This window comes from Megalobrama amblycephala, unplaced genomic scaffold (genome assembly GCF_018812025.1).
Source record: "Megalobrama amblycephala isolate DHTTF-2021 unplaced genomic scaffold, ASM1881202v1 scaffold466, whole genome shotgun sequence".
NCBI classification, from domain to species: Eukaryota; Metazoa; Chordata; class Actinopteri; order Cypriniformes; family Xenocyprididae; genus Megalobrama; species Megalobrama amblycephala.
Window position 1 is genome coordinate 1 of NW_025953394.1, and position 23457 is coordinate 23457.

General features: G+C 40.8%; 1 pseudogene; it reads left to right on the plus strand.

Annotated features, from left to right (window-relative positions):
• The first annotated feature begins 971 nt into the window (after positions 1-971).
• On the plus strand, positions 972-23327 carry LOC125261697 (annotated as a pseudogene).
• The last annotated feature ends 130 nt before the right edge of the window (positions 23328-23457 follow it).

Consider the following 23457-nt stretch of genomic DNA (forward strand, 5'->3'; position numbering starts at 1 on the left):
AAAATTGATTACAGTATGGCAATTTATATTATCATGTACTTTCTACATGAGATTACATTCTTCTTGTGTTTTTTTGTGGGAATTTTTATCTTTATTTTATAATGTAACGCCTTTTAAAGGGTTAGCTCACCCAAAAATGAAAATTCTGTCATTAATTACTCACCCTCATGTCGTTCCACGCCCGTAAGACCTTCATTCATCTTCAGAACACAAATTAAGATATTTTTGATGAGATCTGATTGCTCAGTGAGGCCTTTATTGACAGCAAGATAATCACTTTCAGACATCTGGACATCCTTAAAGGTACTAAATACATATTTAAATCAGTTCATGTGGCTACAGTTGTTCAATCTTAATATTATAAAGAGACAAGGATACTCTCTGTGCTCCAAAAAAACAAAATAATGACTTTTCAACAATATCTAGTGATGGGAGATTTCAAAACACTGTTTCATGAAGCATTACAAATCTTTTTTCTTTTTTTAATCAGTGGTTCAGATCGTGTGTCAAACTGGTGAAATCACGTGACTTTGGTGCTCTGATTCACTGATTCGAAACAAGATTTGTAGCAGTGTTTTAAAAATGTACAACACTAGATATTGTTCAATTTGGGTTTTTTTCTGGTGCACAGAAAGTATTCTCGTTACTTTATAACATTGAACCACTGTAGTCACATGATCTGTTTTAAATATGTTTTTAGTGGCTTTCTGGGCATTGAAAGTGTTGATTATCTTTCTGTCAATGCAGGCCTCACTGAGCCATCAGATTTCATCAAAAATGACTTAATTTGTGTTCTAAAGATGAACGAAGGTCTTACAGGTGTGGAACGACATGACGGAGAGTAATTAATGACAGAAATTTAATTTTTGGGTGAATAAACCCTTTAATGTGATTTCATTAATGGTAAATAAATAAATGAGTTGTTGAATGCAGAAATTTGAAATATTCACATTAATCTCTGTCTGTTTTAGCTCAGTTCATCAGAGGAGATCAGAACCAGAGTCCAGCTGTGTGTCTATGAAGAGTGACATGTCTAGGGGTCAGCCAATATATTTTAAGAGTGGAGATACACAGCCTGGTCTCCGGTAAACATTTCTATAACAGATATTTGAATTTTAATATATGATACAGGACTAGGGATTGTGCTTATTAAACCATGTAATAATGTGGAGTTTTTATTTTACAGTCATAAAGCCGACAGCCCCAACATATTTAGATCAAACCTGAAGAAGAAGTTTCAGTGTCTGAATGAAGGAACAGCAAAGCAGGGAAACCCAACACTCCTGAATGAGATCTACACAGAGCTCTACATCACAGAGAGCGAAAGTGGAGAGATCGATAATGAGCATGAGGTGAGACAGATTGAGACACAATCCAGGAGAGCAGCAACAGAGGACACACCAATCAAATGCAGTGACATCTTTAGACCTTTACCTGGACAAGACAAACCCATCAGAACTGTGCTGACAAAGGGAGTCGCTGGCATTGGAAAAACAGTCTCTGTGCAGAAGTTCATCCTGGACTGGGCTGAAGGAAAGAGAATCAGGACATCCAGCTCATATTTCCACTTCCTTTCAGAGAGCTCAACTTGATGATGGACAAAACACTCAGTCTTTCAGATCTTCTTCATGTCTTTTTCCTTGAAACCAAAGAAATGGAAATATCCAGTGATGAATATAAAGTGTTGTTCATCTTTGATGGTCTGGATGAGTGTCGTCTGTCTCTGAACTTTAAGAGCAAAGTGAAACTGTGTAATATATCTGAATCAGCCTCAGTGGACGAGCTGCTGATGAACCTCATTGTGGGGAATCTGCTTCCCTCTGCTCTCATCTGGATCACCTCCAGACCAGCAGCAGCTGATCTCGTCCCTCTGAGTGTGTCCATCGAGTGACAGAAGTACGAGGCTTCAGTGAGCCACAGAAGGAGGAATACTTCAGGAAGAGAATCAGTGATCAGAGTCTGGCCGACAGGATCATCTCACATCTGAAGTCATCAAGGAGCCTCTATATTATGTGCCACATCCCAGTGTTCTGCTGGATCTCAGCCACTGTTCTAGAGAAGATGTTGAGTGAAGCAGAGAGTGGAGAGATTCCCAAGACTCTCACTCAAATGTACACACACTTCCTGATCATTCAGACCAACATCAAACATGAGAAGGACTATAAGAAGAAAGTGAAAGATGAAGACATGATTCTCAAACTGGGGAAACTGGCTTTCCAGCAGCTTGTGAAAGGCAACCTGATCTTCTATGAGGAAGACCTGAGAGAGTGTGGCATTGATGTGACAGAAGCATCAGTGTACTCAGGATTGTGCACTCAGATCTTCAGAGAGGAGTTGGGCTTGTATCAGGGGAAAGTCTTCTGCTTTGTTCATCTGAGCATCCAGGAACATCTAGCAGCTCTATATGCACATATTTACTTTACAAACAAGAACAGAAATGTCTTTGAGAAAGCCAAACAAAGTCTTTTTTCTAAAATTTCAAACCAGAAGAAATATCATTCATTATCTGAGTTGCATCAGAGAGCTGTAAATAAGACCTTAAAGAGTAAGAATGGACATCTGGACCTTTTCCTGTGTTTCCTTCTGGGTCTCTCATTGGAGTCCAATCAGACTCTCTTACGAGAACTACTGACACAGACAGGAAGCTGCTCCTACAACAAAGATGAAACAGTTCAGTACATCAAACAGAAGATCACGGAGAATCTCTCTCCAGAGAGATCCATCAATCTGTTCCACTGTCTGAATGAACTGGGTGATGATTCACTGATGCTGGAGATCCAATATTATCTGAAATCTGGAGAAATAGGAAAAATCAAACTCTCCTCTTCACAGTGGTCAGCTCTGGTTTACGTGTTGCTGACATCAGAGCAGAAGATGGATGTTTTCAATCTAAAACAGTTTATTGGAGGACAAAATACAGCAGATGAAGTTCTTCAGAAGCTGCTGCCTGTGGTTAAAGAATCCATATCAGCTCAGTAAGAAACACTTACAACAATCACTCCACTTTCAAAACATGATCACATTTATGAATTTAGCATGTGCTGTTTTGTAGATTGATTAAGCAAATAGAAGAGTGTTAGTGGTATTAAATGAAAATCTGTTAAATGCAGTGCTTGTAATAAAATTTTTAGTGTGACGCATTAAAACTTAGACAAGGTGACTCGTTTGTACAAATATTTCTTTTAAACATTGCACATAGATATGAACACTCGTCATACAAACCTCAATAATGGTGACAATCAACAAAATATTCAGATAAGCAGATCAACTCAACATCACAAAACAAGCTTTTAAAAATTCACAAGAAAAACGACAGCAAAAATAAAAGCAGAAAAATTTAAGACAATTCAGCTTCGTAACTTATTGATGCAGTGCATGCTGGGAGCCATTGATGAGTTTTGTACTATGATTGATTGCCTTAGCTACATCACTAGTCAAAGATAAAGTCAAAAATCTGTGCTTCAGAACCCTACCTGATAAACCCATTATATCACTGTTTTGTACTCTACACAGGCTACAATTCTGTAATCTCACCACTCATTCCTGTGAGAGTTTGTCTTCAGCTCTACAATCCTCAAATATGTTCCTGAAAGAGCTGGACCTGAGTAACAATGACCTGCAGGATTCAGGAGTGAAGCTTCTTTCTGATGGACTGAAGAGTCCAAACTGTCAGCTGCAGATACTGAGGTAAATGGTTTTCCATTAAATCACAATAAATAACCATTACATTTTGTCACTAAATATGACATCTGCTCTTAATTAATTGCCAGAACAAGAGACAAAACAAAATTTCTAGGAATGTGATTTCTTGAAATTTTTAAAGAATTCTAACAATGCATGGTTGAGAGAATGGGAAATGACTTATGATTATCAAATTATGATGGTTGCTATGTATTTCTTTAAATATACATTCTGAAATGTTGCATGTTTCAGAGTGAAGCAAGGCACTGTATTCATTTACAAACAAGAAGCTCATGCTCCTATTTTCAGTGTTTCAGAGCAGCTCAATTCACAGTAAATACTGCAAACTCCTACAAGTGTGTTTGGGTCACTCATAACATGGACGTGAAAAAACATCTGCCAAACATTTTTCCAATTTTTTAATGAGAACTGTTTATATATCTTGTAAGCAATTGTGAAGCATTAAGGTATGCCACTGTTTGTTTGTTAATCAGCCGAACTCATTCACACGCACTATCAAATTCTCTCTCACGCACACTACTATACTGTCTCTCACACACTACCAAACTCATTCACACACACTATCAAACTCTCTCTCATGCTCTACTATAATGTCTCTCACACACTATCAAAGCTTTCACACACACTATCAAACTCTCTCTTGCACACTACTATACTGTCTCTCACACACTACCAAGCTCATTCACACGCACTATCAAACTCTGTCACACAATATCAAACTCTCTCACGCACACTATCAAACTCTTTCGTGAGAAATACCAATTCACTCACGGTCTATACCATCGATAGTTTTCTTGTTTTTGTCTTCAAAACAGAAAAACTAAGAAACGATTCATTTATCACATATTCTAACGTAGTGTTTTTTTCATATTTTTATTTTCATTTTCATCACATTTTGTTCTAATTCGCATTTTGAAGTGTATCATTATAGTTAAAAGATTCTAAACATTAATTCATATCACTGCTGTCCTGCAGAAACATCGTATCTCCAAATTTTTTTCTATTTATTTATTAATTTATATTATTTTCATAAATCTTAGTGGTCATGCTTTACGTCTCTCTGTGGGTTTTGAAATATTTAACCAGTGAAAAGTATTAAAAAGTAGTGTTGTAGTAGAGACCAGCTCATTTGAGTCAGTCAAGACCGAGTCCAGAGAGGGTCGAGTCCGAGTCGAGACTGAGACTGGAGAGGTTGGAGTCCAAGACAAGTTCAAGTTCACATAAGGTTGGGTCTGAGACAAGACCTAAAGAAATCTAAAGACCTAAAAGAATATGTAAATGTTTGGTGGAAACAATAAAATATGCACCATACTCATCAAATATACCATGGCATGTACACAGTATTTTATTTACTTAGAGTGATATTGGTTTTAAAAATATTATCAGTTAAGGGTAAAAAGGCCACATAGTAGGTGGTGTAAAGGTAATTTGTAAGAAAAGATTTCTGTTTTGAATAAATGCTGTTATTTTTAACATTTTTAAATCATAGATTTTAAATCAGTCGACTGAAGGATCACAGCATGTTATAAAAAATATTAAGCAGCACAACTGTTTCCACTTTCCAACTTTGAAAATTAATCAGCATATTAGAATGATTGCTGAAGGATCATGTGACACTGAAGACTGGAGTAATGATGCTGAAAATTCAGCTTTGCATCAGAAGTAAATTATACTTTAAAGTACATTCAAATAGAAAACCATTATTTTAAATTGTAATAATATTTTTAAAATATATATTGCTGTTTTTGATTAGATAAATGCAGGCTTGATGAGCATAAGAGACTTATTTCATAATGCCACATAAGCTAATAATTATCAAAAATGGTAATATTCACGTCACCATTTCGCCAGCCTACACATAATAGGCCTGTAGGTGGCACTTTGGCTTCATTAACTATGATAGTTTCATCAAATAGAAATGGTGTATCAACACTAAATTAATTGAACACTACTTACCATTAATGCGACTTTTCGCTTTGTAGTCAGTTAACATCCATTTTGTCAGCGATGCAATTTAATTTATAAAATGAGACAAACAGCAGAAATCGCTTGTCTGTCCATGTAATTTCCACTTCACATTGTCTAATTAAATTTGAACTTCTTGTGCCAGCCAGATAACGATTGGTTGGGGAGTTATACATGACAAACCGGCATTGGCGAATTATGTAATATTTTAAAATATATAATAAATAGATTTTAATTAAATTGACACGCTAGCTTTGATTATTGATGGGGGAAAAAAGTTTAAAAATTGTTTGGTTTATTTTTTTCTTTCGTCGAGCCATAGGCACTCAGTGAAAGAACCATATATGGCTCGAGAGAGGTTTCAAACAGACTGTGGAAAAATCAGTCAGTCGCACACGCATGCAACCATAGCAGTGCGTTATGGCAACGCCTCACACTGACGATTTTTCCGACTTTTGAGCGATTTGTTAATATTGTACACATTGTCATGTTAATTATAATTCAAATGCATTTTGTTTTATTGACCACAGTATTATCATTGCTCTTTGCCCCCAAACATTAACATACAGTAATTGTCATGAAATATTTTAAATGGGACTTGAGTGGTCTTGGAAATGAGTCCGAGCCCTAATATGTACGAGTACGAGTCAATTCCGAGTCGATATGCACACGAGTCCATGACAAGACCAAGACCGTTACAATATGGTCTTGAGACCGAGTCCGAGTCTCGAGTACTACAACACTGTTAAAAAGAGCTTGTGACTAGTAACTCTATTGGCTCTTCAAGCTGTCAGTCAAACCTCCTAACTCCACTGTTTGGAGAAAGATCTCTGCTTGTTTTCAATATTAGGGTTAATAAAGAACTGTTTGTTTGAATAAATATAGCGCCTTTTTCTTTACTCAAGAAACACTATAAATAAAAAATAATGTTGTATGTGTTTGAGGAGCAGAGAAGAGTGTCTTGGTGTAGCATTTGTCATCGAGTCATAGCCAAATTGGTCCACAATGTTTTTATGAAGGCCCACCCATTTGAACATTTCTTGCCTCGCCCCGGTTTGATGAGAAAGAGATGAATGTAGTTGCATCGAACGCCGTACAACAGCGCGCGAAACAGAGGAATAGAACTGATGATGGCACGGTTTGATGTTGACCAATCGGTGTAAAGGGGCATTTATTATTCATGTTGGTTTTGTGTTTCCATTTGGCAAATTAGAACAGTGTGATGAAAACGACAATAAAAATATGGAAAAAAAAACCCCACATGACAGAATGTGATAAATGATGAATTGTTTCTTAGTTTTTCTGTTTTGAAGACAAAAAAACGAGAAAACAATCTGAAGGTACAGACCGTGAGTGAATTGGTAGGCTATTTCTAACGAAAGAGTTTGATAGTGTGCGAGAGAGCTTGATAGTGCGTGTTTGAGAGTTTGATAGTGTGTGTGCAAATGAGTTTGGTAGTGTGTGTGCGAAATGAGTTTAGTAGTGTGTGTGCGAATGAGTTTGGTAGTATGCGAGAGAGGTATAGTATTGTATGAGAGAGAGTTTGATAGTGTGTGTGAATACTTTGATAGTATGTGCGCGAGTAAGTTTGAAATATGTCTTGAATGGCCTCATAGTTCTGAGCTAATGAAAATAAAGAATTTTGAATTGTACAGCTCACTTGTTTGTTTGTTTTTTTCTTCTTTTTTTCAAGAAGGGCATTAGATACAGTTTTAAATAAGGTGAAGTGAGAAGTTTGGTAAAAGAAATGAGGGATTAAATCTTGAATAGAACACCATCATCAGTAATTATAATAGAGACAAAAGAAAAGAATAATTAGAGCCATAAGCAGGCTGGAGAGGTGTGAATGTGTTCAGGGGAGACTGAGACTGAATGGGGCAGTTACCATCACAAAACAATATAGACCAGGGGTCTCAAACTCAAATTGGCGGGGGGGCCATTTCTGTGATTGACACCTCATAGGAGGGCCATATTAAGATTCAAGCGCAAGAAAGCACAACATTTCAGAAAATTTACTTTCCTTTGCATTATTTCTCATTTACTTTCATTATGCCAACTAAAATGTTTTATACCTATACTATAAATATTTTATTTACCATACTAAATGTAAACAGCAGTGTCTCTCTCATTGTTACAGAGTGTAATATAATTATATAATACTATTACTAATATAATACTACTAATATAGCCTACTAATATAATGCTATTAATTGCAATAGTCTGGTGCAACTTCTCACATCCAACAAGGTGCATGGAATAAAAAATATGTAATTTAGGAATAAAACCAGCAAAACTTGTGGTGTGGAGGGGTCAGAAATAAACAAAAAACTGGAGCTATATATATATATATATATATATATATATATATATATATATATATATATATATATATATATATATATATATATATATATATAAACTTTATTTTTCCAAAAAATAAAAAGCTCTCATACATACATTATAAGACTTTAATATCTAGTGGAAGTATTTTCCTTTAATTTATGTTAGCTTAAATAACATTAAAATCTTGCACTGAACAACACTGTACTGAACAAATACAATCCCTGAATGCATTTGCACATGCTTCTGTTTCTCGACAGACACCTGCAGCGCTTCTGCTCACACAGCTGAGACACATTTGTCCAAGATGCCGTTTGAACATCGGTAACGTTTAATGGTTGCATCGGACGCGTTTCGGTGGTTTTAAATCGACGCTCGTGACTTAAAGTCAAGAGCTTTTACTGCGATTTAGGCAAGCGCGCTCATAATAGAAGCGACGCGGTTGAGAGCGTGGCTCATGGTTGCATAGCAACGACAGACGCCACTGGAGCAAAAGCGCATTGGAAAGAAGGAGAATGCGGCGCGGGCGCTTATGTGACGCGATATGTGAATGCCCCTATAGAACGGCGACTTTTTCTTTGCATATCAGTCATAATGTCCCGCGGGCCGGCAGTTTGAGACCACTGCCATAAGTGATAACAAAATAAAACAAAAGTTTTTAGAATAACTCGCGGGCCGCACTAACACTAAACTTTGATGTCAGGTGGGGGGCCACAAAATATAGACAATACACTTGAATAGCAGACAATAAACAACAGTTAACATTTTAGAGCCTTTTCTAAATAAAATCACATGACATGGTCTTGAAAAACATTTAATAAAACTCAGATATTTAAACTTGTCATCTTCAGATTTGAAATATAATATGGTCAGACACGTGGCTTTAGCTGCAGTGCATTTCTAGATTGCCACAAGGCCAACTTCACTTTTATTTCCATAAAGATACTTCATTAAAATACATTTCTAATAACTTTTCAAAACTTTGAAGCTATTTTTAACTATTTTCTTCATTGTGACAATTAATTATGACTTTACAATAAACTGCAAAGTGTCTGCTTTCTATTGAGACCTTACTTATGCTTTTAGGGCAAAGGGGTTCATGAACTGTATCTGTTTTAGTTTGGGTATGTCATTTCTTGGGATTTTACAAAAGCGGGGGTGCTGGTTAACAGGTTCTCATAAATTATATTTTCAATTCAAAATAATGATTTATATGAAAAAACAAGTAGCCACTGGAAATTATGGGAGGTTATTTGTTTTTTTGTTTTTTTAAATAGTTTAACATAAATAATGGCTACTGAATGGCTGAAATAGATATAAATGATTGAAAATAAGATTATATAATGCACAGGTATAAATAGTCTGTTGATTTCACTACATTAATAAAAATAAATGAATACTTGTACTTTAGTACATTTCCACAAACACTTTTGTTAATTTTGTGACTGAATCTACAGAAAATACCTGCAAATGCAAAATGCAATGGTCAGTGTGTGATAGTGATTGATCTGATTTGTCAAACTAATGTCATGTTTGCTGTTGCTGTGTGTGTTTGTAGGCTGTCTGGCTGTATGGTGACAGAGGAAGGCTGTGGTTATCTGTCTTCAGCTCTAAATTCAAACCCCTCACACCTGAGAGAGCTGGATCTGAGCTACAATTACCCAGGAGATTCAGGTGTCAAGCTGCTCTCTGACAAACTCAACCATCCAAACTACAGCCTGGACAAACTCAAGTATGTAAAGCTGGAGGAGTTTTGTAACAAGCTTAGCTTTAGTTATACTTAGGAGATATTAAATGCTTGAATCTGACTGGTTGACGAACATTCTAAGGTGTGCAGTTATTTTCCAGTAAACACACAGCTAAAATTGTTCAAAGTAGGTCTTGACCGCTTTTACAGTTCAATATCACTTTGCAAAAATATTGAGAAGTTATATCAAATGTCTTTACAACCTACAACAAAACAGCACAAAGAATCTAACAAACAACAGGATAAAAATTACAAATTATTTCCAAGATTTTACCACAAAATTATTTTATTTTCTGTGGAAAGCACACACTTTCTCCTAGGGCTGTGAAGAAATTTCCTTTGCAGGGATTTTGTGTGGCTCAACATCACAATATTTATAATAAAACGCTGATACATTTATGAATGAAACAAGGGGTCTCATTCACTAAGCATGCATATGCAAAAATGTGTGTGTGAAATCTGCGTGCAAACGTTTCCACAAACAAATCATGATTCATCAACATTTGCTCTAAAATGAACTCTAAGTTTATGAAAAAATGTGACATGCAAAAAATCACATACTCTTGGTGGTTGATGGCTTGAAGATCCTTGTACAGCATCATGTTTGCTGAAAGTGATGGAAGAAAAGTGTTCAGAAAGCCCTTATATGGACATAGTTTGGGTGAGGCGGTCTCTCATTTAGAATACCCTGAATTCATCAACATTAAAATGAGGTTAAGAAAAAATTTGTGTGTGTATGCATGTTATGAATGAGGTGGAAAAGTTTTCGTAAGAAGTTCAAATGTGAAATAGTGTATGCAGTTATGTGTGCCACTTTACAAGGCTCAACCGACAAACAATGCATCACTGGGGTAACACTTATGCTGAAGCTTCACTTCATGGAGACCAAAGGCATTGATTCAACCAGTGTTGATGCCATTCTTGGAAAGAATACTACTAGGGCTTGGCAGTATATCGAGTTTGTAAAATATATCGCTATTAGTGCTGTCAAACGATTTATTAATTAAAAGTTTGTTTACATAATATGTGTGTGTACTGTTAATCTATATATATATATATATATATATATATATATATATATATATATATATATATATATATATATATATATAATATACACATACATATATGCATATACATATATAATCGTCTCGGTTGCGTATGTCAGTAGTGACAGACAAATTGGGGATATCGCCAGAGAGCCCTATCAGCTTCGAGTGAACTAAAACAAGCTAATGGAATTGGCGTGTGATACATTTGCATAATGTGCACCGCCCCCACCAAGTGGTATAAATAGGGAATCAGATGCAATCGCACTCTGTTTTTCACTGAGGAGACAACCTTGAGTCTGCACTACAGCGAAGGCACAGGAACTGTGGTGACAGGACGTACATCTCCATTCCCTCCTTCAGGGAACGAGGGTTACACATGTAACTGAGATGTTCCCTTTAAGTCGGTCACGTTTGACGTACATCAGTAGTGACCGACGAAATGGAAATAAAACGCCACAGTTACTGATCCCTTCCAGCGCCCAGGGTAAGCTCCAGCCACCCGGTGCACCTGGGGGGGCGGAGAAGGGGGCGAGCTAACACTGAGAGAGTCTACTGATATTCCGCAAGACCCACTACAGTAAGACTTAGACAATGCTTGGGAAGCGAACCCATAGGGGACGCTGTGGGGGCCACAACCTACCCTGCAAGGAGATGAATTTACATGGAAATGCACATGGACTGGCCATGAGCAGTACGCATATGGAGTCCCTGAGATGGCTCCAGCCTAGAGATAGAGGAGACTCATCTGACAGGTGACAGCAGAGCTGGCTCTGCTAAGGGAAAGACACGGGCTCGCTGTGGGGAGTTTGACCGTGGACAATACACATATAGGACCACTCACATGGAGGGGTTGCGACATATGGCACCCAGCCAAACCTCAACGTCAGATACAGAGATTTGGCAATCCGCAATGTCCAAGCTGCAAGGAGAGATGTTGGAACTCGACAGGGTTCGCCAAACGGGGAACTCTACTGGAGTAAAAGGATGCACGTATCCGGCCCAAGGGGCGGGAATGGCATTGCAAGCCAGTACTAGAACGGGTTCTTCACATTTACCGGCTACTGGAATTGAGTACACGGGAAGGCTATAGAATCTAGCGAACATGTTGGGTGTCGCCCAGCCCGCAGCTCTACAGATATCTGTCAGTGAGGCGCTGTGTGCCAGCACCCAGGAAGAGGCCACTCCTCTAGTGGAGTGAGCTCTTAACCCGAGCATGCAAGGCAGGCCTTGGAACTGGTAAGCCAAAGCAATGGCATCCACTATCCAGTGGGCCATCCTCTGCTTGGAGACAGCCTTTCCCTTCTGCTGGCTTCCATAACAGACAAAGAGCTGATCTGAGGCCATAAAGCTTTGCGTTCTATCCACGTACAGGCGCAGAGTGCGGACTGGACAGAGCAAAGCCAGGGCTGGGTCTGCCTCCTCCGTAGGCAGCTCTTGCAGGTTCACTACCTGATCTCTGAAGGGAGTAGTAGGAACCTTGGGCACATATCCAGGCAGGGGTCTCAGGATAACATGAGAGTCACCGGGCCCAAATTCCAGGCACGATTCATCGACTGAAAATGCGTGCAGGTCCCCCACCTTCTTCACCAAGGCCAATGCAACCAGGAGGACCATTTTAAGTGACAGTGCTTTAACTCCACTGACTGCAAAGACTCGAAGGGATTACCCCAGAGAGATGTAAGTACCAGGGAGAGATCCCAAGAGGGTATAGAGGAAGGGCGAGGCAGATTTAGTCTCCTCGCCCCCTCAGAAACCTGACGATCAGATCGTGCTTCCCCAACAACTTACCATCAACTGCATGTGCGGCAATAGCGGCAATATGCACCCTGAGGGTAGAGGGAGACAGCCTTCACTCCAAGCCCTCTTGCAGGAAGAAAAGCACAGATCTGACTGAACTGTCTGATCGGGGGGTGCCCCGTTCCTGAGTCAGAAGGTCCTTCCTCAGAGGAATGGGCCAAAGAGGTGCTGTCGTGAGGAGTGACAGATCCGAAACCAGGTCCGAGTGGGCCAATACGGAGCCACTAGCAAGACCTGCTCCTCGTCCTCCCTGACTTTGCACAGGAGCTGTGCGAGAAGGCTCACTGGGGGAATTTGCTTAGGCCCCGGAGCCAGCTATTTGCCAGAGCATCAGTGGAGAGAGTGCCCTCGGTCAGGGGAATAAAATACTTGGCAATGGGCTGTGTCTGGGGAGGTAAACAGATTTATCTGTGCAGCCCCGAAGCGCTGACAAATCAGCTGGACCACCTGGGGATGGAGTTTCCATTTACCCGGAAGCGGAGGCTGCCGTGAGAGCTCGTCGACTGCAAGGTTGAGCGTGCCTGGGACATGAATGGCATGAAGCGACATCAGATCCTTCTGACTCCATAGCAAGAGGTGAGCTAACACCATGTCCCTGTGTTCGCACATCTGTTCCCGCGAGCTGGCCAGAATGAGCCAGTCGTCGAGGTAGATGATGCGAATGCCCTGCTCCTTGAACGGAACAATGGCCGCCTCCGCAAAATTCGTAAAGACGCAGGGCGACACAACCACCATGAAGGGTAGGACTTTGTACTGATATGCCCAACCCTCGAACTTAAACCATAGAAAGGGTCTGTGTCGAGGCAGAATCAAGACATGAAAGTACGTGTCCTTCAGGTCGATCGCTGCAAACCAATCCTGGGGACGAATGCATTTGAAAATGTGTTTCTGCATAAGCATCTTGAACAGCAGCGTTTGAAGGGACCAATTGGGTACAATGAAGTAAGGGCTGTAGAACCCTGACTCCATATCGGCTGGAGGGACCAGCTCGATTGCATCTTCGTCAGGAGAACAGGTGCATTGTCCTGGGATTCGTGAGTGTATTGGACACTCCTGAACGCAGGGGGACGCCGGGCGAACTGAGTCGCATAGCCGAGTCTGATGGTACGAATGAGCTAGCAGGACGGGCTGGGAAGCGCTAGCCAGGTTTCCAGACACTGAGCCAGAGGGACCAAAGACACCACAGACGTACCGGGCATGGGGCAGCAAGGCAGAGTGCCCGAAGTGGGGTCAGACTCTACGAGGTTGCAGTGTGTATGGGAGATGGCACATTGGAGGCGACCTCGACCAACACACTGGGACCTGCTGGCGAAGTGAGAGGGGGCTGAGAGTTTGATAGTCTCAGCCTGCTTCTGTGTGGCTGAGAACTGCTGGGCAAAGCACTCGACCGCGTCGCCGAATAGGCTGACCTGGGACATGGGGGAGTCCAGGAATTGGACTGTAAGTGTAGCCATTGCCTGACCAACTGAGTGCGCCGTCAGCTTAGTCGCCGGAGGGTGAGGTCAGTGGTGGCACATAGCTCCCCCCGAAGCTGTTGGTCAAGACCACCCTGGGTCATGTCTATGCTATCTTTGGCCTGATAGCAGGGCCATGGCATGCAGCAACGCAACACTCCCATAGGGAGGCAACGCAGCCGAGTCTTCATCTCCCAAGGACTCTTGCTCACCTTCCGATGCCGCAATCGACATCTGATCGTTTGCCAGTGCACCAAAGGAAACGGCTGGTTGCTCGAAAGAGGCACCAGCACGATCCTCCGGTAACACCACAGGCTGCAGTGTTGCAGAGGGGGCAGGGGCAGTGGAGCGTAGCTCGGCGGGGAAGCCCTGACAATAATCCTCAAGTCACCCTTCCTATATGCCGCTGTGCCGCTCCCCTGTCCGGATCCAGAGACCCCCCACCCCTTGAGAACCAAGGAACACTGAGAGAGTCATGTTCCCACAATGAGAACATGAACTATCCACAAAAGCATGCTGAATGCCCAGGCATGTGACACAATGATTGTGACTGTCAGTGGGGACCAGGGAACAACCACATCCAGTAACATCTAATAGCAGTAACACACAGGTTGGCTCCGAAGCGAAAGGCAGTGCAATTGCATCTGCTTCCCTATTTATACCACCTGGCAGGGGTGGTGTGCATTATGTAAATATTGCACGGCAATTCCATTGGCTTGTTTCAGTTCACTCAAAGCTGATAGGGCTCTCTGGCGCGCCCAGACAGTATAAAAAGGCCTAGGAAACAGGAAATCCGCCATTTCCTCTGAAGTGACTGTAGCTGGCAACCTGGAAGCATGGCAGGGAGACACAGTGTCTCGTTCCCTGTTCTCCGGGAACCATGGTTACATGCACAACCTGAGACATTCCCTTTTGAAAGGGAACTCGCACTGTGTCCTAGAACGCTAATTGGGAATGAAATACCCACGCCACTATGCTGAAGGGAGTGCATGCCAACCATGGTGAGAAACTCAAGCACTTGACCCCTTGGTCACAGGCTGTCAGTGACATAACTCCCTTCGGCCATTGCCAGAGCTAGAGCCTTATAGAGGCCTCAAGAGTAAAGGCCTACCAAAGCCTGTTCAAGACTTGGGACTAACTCTTCCAAAGAAGGAGACCCTTTAAGGTAGAACGGCCAGTGTGCCATCAGGACTCCAGCCGGTCATTACCAGGAGGACAAGGGTCCACCTAGAATGCCCCCAGGGAGGCCGAACCGGCCCATGTAAAGGCTAGTCAGGCCTACAACCTGTCTGATTAAACAGGATCTCAAGAAACTTCCAAGAAGAACTGCAAAAATGGCAGTATCAACCCACAAGGCCAGAGACGGGCATCCCTGGGATTAGATCTCAGAAAATAGCCAGAAATCCTAAAGAAGGGGATCAGACTACTCAACCTAGGATCTACAGAGTGAAGGAAGGCACTCTGAAGGCTGGGTACTCTAACTAGGCCAGTCTCAGGAGGATTAACAGATACTGGAGTAAATGGGAGACAAAGACAAGATGTTCTCCAACATAGAAGGCCAGAGAGTAACAACAGCCTAATTAACCGACTATACAGGGTGGCCTGCCAAGGCCATAAACCCTCCAATCAGTCTTTGGGAGCCAATTATAATGACCCAGGTATAAGGGGAGAGCTAGCTCAACCGGAACAAGTAAGAACCAAGCATAAAGTACCCGAAGTAGTGAGGATTCCCCTAAGAACCAAGGGAAACAGCTCAGAAAACTGAGGTAACAAAAAGAAACCTACATTCTTAAACTATGCCCAAGCAGGCTCCTCAGAGTCAATACTTAAATGTAAGCAAAGGATTGCAGGCTTGGGATACTCGTTTGCATAGCAATCACGAGCTATGTGCTCAGCATATTGCTAGCAAACCTACAATGAGGGGAGCACAACATAACGCTACCAGAATGGCGAGGATGCCTAAACAGTAGGGCCTACTACTTGCAGGAAACTGGCCACGGGCCTGAGTTGCCGATGCTATAGCTCTAGGGGAGCGATTATCCTGACCCCATGAGGGAAAAACGCATACAACCCAAGCAGTGTAGGTGTAAAGGATACTTGTGGCATAGAGCTTGAAATAAAGAAAAAGGTCTAAAGGATCCAAGACTCAAAGGAGCTGGCTTCACATAGGAGGCAGCCTCCATAGTACCACAAAAGGAGGCTGTCCTAAAAAAATCATAGGACCATCAGCAAAAGGAAACCAAGCTCAGGGAGCAGAGGCTTCAGCAAAGCGCATTCTCAAAGTGAGAGGAAGCCTGCAACACATAAGAACCAACAGGTTTTAGCTAATAACAAAAGCTCACTGCTTTGTTGCTAAGTCAATGCCAAAGATCTTAGTAAACAAGGAAACAAAGCCAGCACAAGAGGAAAATAGCTGAAGCTCAATGAGTGGCGGCCCCTAATAGTAAAGAGGGCCAACACACTCAGGTACATCAAGGCGGCCTAAGAGAACACCGACGCTACAACAATGCCCTGCTGGACTAATGCAACAGCCACTACCCAATAGTCATGAGTGACAAGAGCTCAAGGGATCGGAGGTTCAAGAATAAAACCGCATCACTACACCTAAGGAAGGGTCCCCTTCCATCGAGCTCCGGGGCCCTTAGCATAAAAATAAAAATCCCTGCCTGCCTAGGGCAGTGAGCCTTGGTCACAGTAACCTAAAAGAAACTCCCATAGTGGGGTAGTAACCAGCTACACTCACCCAAAATCAACCAGAGTAGAGGCCAAATGTAAATTGGGCCTGCCATACCCCAGTGATCTAAAAAAGATTTATAAATTGTGAACAAACTCATCATCGGGTCCAGGCTTCAGAGCGTGTGCAGGAAGGAGGTAAGGGTACAGGGGGACAGGAGAAATAGGAGGAGAGGGGAGATGGAAATCCTCGAGAGAGGACACAGTGGCACTCGCACGCCGGGTTTGTATTACCTCTCTCAGATTCTGCTTTTTCTTCACGTCTCTTCTGAGACCTGCTCCTCTGAGGAGGAGGGGCTCGAGTGGCAACACTGGACCTCTGGCCCTGCCTATGATCCTCAGACCATGATGGGTCAGGTCCCCCTGGCTGCCTGGGCACAGATTCGGAGCAGCACGGAATACAGGATTTAAAAGCTGCTGAGCGCGCCCTCACCTCCCTAAACTTTCCAACCACTGCCTCGACAGAGGTCCCGAATAGCTCAAGGGGCGAGATCGGTGCATCAAGGAAAAAACCCTTCTCTTTCTCCCTGATGTCGGTCAGGTTCACCCACAGCTGTCTCTCCGTTGCCACCATTGCCGCCATCGATCGACCTGTTTGGTGGCGCAGAGAGCCAGGTCTGTGATGTGGCGCAACTCAGCCACCACATCAGGGGAAAGCTCCTGGCCCTGGTCCAAATCTTTCAACAGGTCGGCCTGATAAGCTTGGAGAACTGCCATGGTGTGCAGTGCAGCACCGGCCTGACCTGCAGCCGCGTATGCCCTGCCATTCAACCGTGAGGTTGTTTCCAGTGATCTAGTAGGCAGGGCCGGAGCCTTCAGTGATGAAGCTCCACCACCGACGAGATAGTTTGCAAGCGTTCGGGGGCATCGCCACATATCCGTAGTCCCGTATTACCTCAACAATGGCATAATTTGCCTGCCCATATCGATTATTACGGGCCAAATAAGGGTTTTTCCATGCTTTCTCGATCTCAGAGTGCAGATCGGGAAGGAATGGGAGGCTCACGGGAGTTGGAGGAGTATGCCCGAAAGAAAGCATTCATCTAGCCTCCCTCAAACCACTTATTCCTGAGTGTGCACCCATGGCAGATTTAATCTGAAAATAACATAATCTGCTCCATAACATCTAGCAACTCAACATATGTGGGGCAGGGTGTTCGCACGGGCTCAGTTATAACACTTTCACTGCAGAGGAATGGCATCCTCCTCAAGCAGATCGCTCTCGTGAGCCGCTGAATAACCCGAGAGAGAAACACCTTTCTCAAATTTTTCAGCAAGCTCCACCTGCACAAGGGTTGTCCCACATGCAAAGTATATGCTTGTGTTTTCCTACTGTTAGGACATTTCCACCTAATTCCATATTATATATTCACTACCATTTTTGATTAATTTTAGCAGAAAATTCAGAAATCACCCCAGAAATCTAAAAAGCTTGTGTCTGTGTGTGAATGTGACACTGTGTGTGTTTTCTAGTGTGGATCATGGAGGAGAGATCAGGATTAGAGCAGGAATACGCAAATGTAAGTACACACACACACACACACACACACACACACCCCTTTTGAAAAATGGGGACATGGGGTAATGTCCTCATAAGTCAGCCTCTCCTTGTAATACCTGTGTCATACCCATGTCATTATACACATTTGTGTCTTATGTCACAAAAACATACACTCAAACAAACACACACACATACACACTTTGTCCCGCCCTCAAACACTGTAGCTGTTCATGTTGTATACATGTCGAGAAGATGCTGTTTTCTGCTCTGCAAAAGCAAATTCTCTTTGTAAACACTCCCAAAGGATGAGGGTGTGAAGAGTTGGTGGTTAAAATTACCACAGCAATACAACAGCAGAATAACATTTTCATGATTGCTTCTCAAATCTCTGTGAGGTCAAAACACCATTAAAGATTGGACAATAGCCACTTTATTTGGACCAACTTGCCCCTCAGAATCATTATTATTTTGATCATTATAATTATTGATGTATATATTTTCTACTGGTGGTGATGATCCCAGGATCCCTGTGGGATTTGAGTCTAAACTGTTGTTAATGGTGACAAAGAACATGAGTGTGAAGTTTGGACCATTTCATTTTGCTCTGAAAAAGCTGGTCTAGTAAAATGAAGTAGGTGTAACGTCTGGAAAAAGCAGGCTGAGACGCAGATCTAAATGGAGGGGTTTTAATAAAGAAACTAACATACAAACAATAAGCAACATGGAGACCAAGAAACAAAAGCATGATGGAAACAGAGACCATCACATTCAACACTGTTAATGTTGAGGTTATTTCAGCAAACAGTTCGTAAATTCAGCTTAACATCATGCAATAAATGCACGTCCTTGAATAAGCTATGTTTTACTTCTGTTTCTGTTTCAGGTGCAGCCAATATTAGATTAGAAAACATCACATTCTTATTGAATCTTTTAAATCAACTGGTTCACTAAAAACATTAAATGATTCATTTGTAAATCATTTAAGTCATTAAAGTCTGGATCCCATGAATTAAGGACAAAACTTTTTTCTCTTTAATAGTTCTGAGGAATTTTAATGGAAGTAAAATATTAATTTACTGAGAAACTCAAAGTGATATCAGTGCATAGACACCGAATAATACGAGATATTCCCCATTGATTTAAACCAATAAAAAATCGATTAGAGCTTTCAGACACGATCTTCACCATTTTTTTTTTTTTTATAGTTTATTTAAGGCCATTTCTATGGATATTTTTATTAAAGTCGATATTTTAATACCAAATGTCGAGAGCGCATCCAAATAATGCGCGAGAACAAATGGCTCAGCTCTCGATCAGATACATGCGCGCGCTCAAACTCAAACTCTCCTTCCACCAGATATCAGTGAGAGCATGACTCGCGACAACACTCGTGAAAAGAATGTGCTTTTGGGTCGAACTAGCGCTGAAACGTGTTGTTTTTGAAATCATGCTGAGGAATGTTGGCTCGTGTAAATTAGTCTTCAGACATGCACGTCAATCTATCGCTTGACTCTTCTTTCCAGGGAAATCAATTACAAAATGCACACAAACATTTCCCTGCTCTTGATATACAAACATTAATGAACTTATTTGAACTTTATGAGGAAAAAAACAATATGAGGGCAGATTCGAACCAATGATAATTAGAGTGCGTCATTGTTTGCTTAATAACAGACCTGAGAGTTGATTACTGAACTGATGGAGCTTTAAGATTTCTGAACTACAGATGAGATTCTGTAGGATAGAATAAGAATCATAAATCAAGTTAAGATTTGCCTCTGTAATACAAATTTGTGAAAAAATACTAAATTTGTCACATCTTAAGACTTAAAGGTGGTACAGAGGATGTTTTTGTCGACTGAGTTTTTGAAATGAGCGCATGCGGAAGAACAATCCCCCTCCTTCACAGCTCATTTCAAGTGAACGCCTCCCAAAACTCATGCACGAGTGTTTGTTTACCACCGGCATTCGCTGTGTTATTAAGCCGGGCACACATTTAATTTAACGACTAGCTAAAACATTCTGACTATGCTCAACATACAGCGATTGTTTCCTGCTCCTGAAGCAGATCTATATATACTTTCACATGGAATTTGAACACCGACTGTAATCGCAGACTAAACGCAACTGGCTCTGACTGGACGCGTTTGAGCGCGATCAGTCATAAGTATCAATTTACATTCATAATCGGCCTTACAATCGTTAAGCCGCGCACACACTTAATGGATTCATTATGTCGGACTCACCACAGGTAACTCATAATCTGCAGTTGTTACTCCTGTCTCCTGACAAAAACGTTGCATGCGGCGGCTGTGGAGTGTGGAAAGTTACTGGAGAGCGCAGCCGCGCGTCTCTCACATGGATCGTCATGGCAGTGATTGACAAGTCAGAGGGCCTGCGATGCGATGATCGCGTAAACGATTGGCTGATGTTTTTAAGGCCCTACCTCGTGCACAGATGATGTATATTAATAATATTCCTTTCAGTGCACCTAATAAATAGTCTTTTATCAGTTAGTAAAGACAGTTTCAAGTAATATTGCAAAAATGTATAAAACAAAACATCCTCTTTACCACCTTTAAGATAGAAAGTTTCTGCAATAGATACAGAATATTGAAAAGAACTAAAAATCCTCTGCCTAGTTTCAGTTCATTCAACACTAATGGATGAAGTTAACTTCAGTTTTATTTAAGTGGATTTTACACATTTAAATTAGGACAAAATGTTCAGTAATAGTGTTTTTTTTAACATATTTTAATTAAGTTCATTTAACAAGCAGCAGAAATGATGTTTACGGTGTAAATTAAAAGATCAGACAGATTGATAATTCCTGATTGTGATGTGTTTTATCTCCATCAGATTCCCATCGGCTCACTCTGGATCTGAACACAGTGAATGAAGGCCTCCGTCTGTCTGAGAGCAACAGAGTGATTACACGCACTGGCACACTGCAGTCGTATCCTGATCATCCAGACAGATTTGATATGTGTCAGGTGTTGTGTAGAGAGAGTGTGTGTGATCGACGCTGTTACTGGGAGATTGAGTGGAGTGGGAGTGTGTGTATATCAGTGTCATATAAGAGCATCAGCAGGAAGGGAGGGGGTTGTGAGTGTGCGTTTGGATATAATGATCAGTCCTGGAGTTTGATCTGCTCTCCTGACAGTTACTCATTCATACACAATAACATACAGACTCATGTCCCTGTAGAGCCCATCATCAGTAGAACAGGAGTGTATGGGGATGTTAATAATTTAGAGACTGTTCTCCCTGTAAAGTCCGTCATCAGGAGAATAGGAGTGAATGTGGAGGATCACTATAGAATAGGAGTGTATGTGGATCACAGTGCAGGAACTCTGTCCTTCTACAGCGTCTCTGAAGACACAATGAGCCTCATCCACACAGTCCAGACCACATTCACTCGACCGCTCTATCCTGGGTTTTATGTTGGTTCTGGATCATCAGTGAAAATGTGTTGATGAATCAGAATAGACTGATGAGAGACTCTACCCATAATGCTTTGAGCTCATGATGAATCAGTTACAGTGAGATGTTATACAGTCTCTTCATTACATTAATACTGTCACTGAAATATCATGTCAGAATAAATGTGTGATAAATCCTCATATAGACAGTCAGGTCAGTGTGTGTGTGTGTGTGTGTGTGCGTGCGTGCGTGCGTGCGTGTGTGCGTGTGTGTGTGCGTGCGTGCGTGCGTGTGTGTGCGTGCGTGCGTGTGTGTGTGTGTGTGTGCGTGTGTGTACTCTGATGGAAATCAGTTTAGTGTCTCATCAATCTCTATTATTACTGTCAAAATGACCTTCAGTTGAAAGTGTCTTTCACAAACATTATTCATGAAGAACATGTTATTGTCATAATTCATGTGATATTTCTCTAGTGTTTCTGCTCAAATAATGAAACATGACAAATGAACTTGAGATCAGATTTTAATTAATGATGAATATTTGAAATGTCTGAATACTGTATGAATCATCAGCTGCATGTGAAATATAATTGATATAATACCCTAATTACTAAAAATACATGATCTGATTATTTATTGATATTAATTTTGATCAGTGTAGTTCACTAATGTACATTTGAAGGATAAGGGTTTCCAATAACAACCTGTTTTACTTTAAGAAAGCAACCATACATTGGTAATTTATTTTCTTATTTTAAAGATTATTTTCTTTGTTTTTATATTTAATTTCATAATCATTTATAATCATTAGTCATTTGTGTAGTTGTCATTGATTTATCATTTATTCATATTATTATTGATTTACATCATTTTCCATTTTATCATTTTGCTATTATTATTATTAATGTATGTAATTTTATGTTTTTATATTTTAAATTACCTCTCATTTTCTTTTTATTGCTTTATATATCTTATGATTGTGTGGTCTAAAGGGATGTTTGTCGTCTTGGTTAAGGTTTTTATCGTCACAGGATGATGTTGTGAAGCAGTAGTTTTCCATTGTTTTCCTTTGGTATAATAACACTTGTTGGAATTACCGGTCAGACGAAGTCAGAGCATTGAACCATACGCAACTAAGATTATTCAATGAACTCTCTTTTATAATCATCACTTCATTTCCTGCTTCTGCTCTTCTCTAGCGTTCTCAGTCAAACTCTCAGGCTGATAGAAGACTGTTAATAGTTTGAGACTTTCTATTCAGGTTTGCTGTGTTGCACACACCAGACAAACAAATTTCTTTTGACAAGATCCGGTGTCCAGGATGTAATGTTTATGACATGGAGATTTCATCTGATCTAATACATTATAGTGTTTCCCATTTGACTGTAGGCTTTTATGAGATAACATTCACTTTATGTTCATTCTGTAACAAAAGAGTATGGATATTTATGTCAAATATATTTTTTATCTTATAATTCAAAATAAACATTACATTAAAAAAGTGTTGCATGTACTTCTCATATAAAAGACATTGGTAACACTTCACAGTAAGCTTTCATTTGTTAACATTAATTGATTCGATTATTTAAAGAGATTGTTGACCCAAAAGTGAAACTTATGTCATCATTCTGTCACAAACATGACAGTTTTTTCATTTTTGGGTGAACTATCCCTTTAATATGAACTAACAATGAGCAATACTTTTAGCATTTATTAATCTTAGTAAATCTCAAAATTTACTAATAT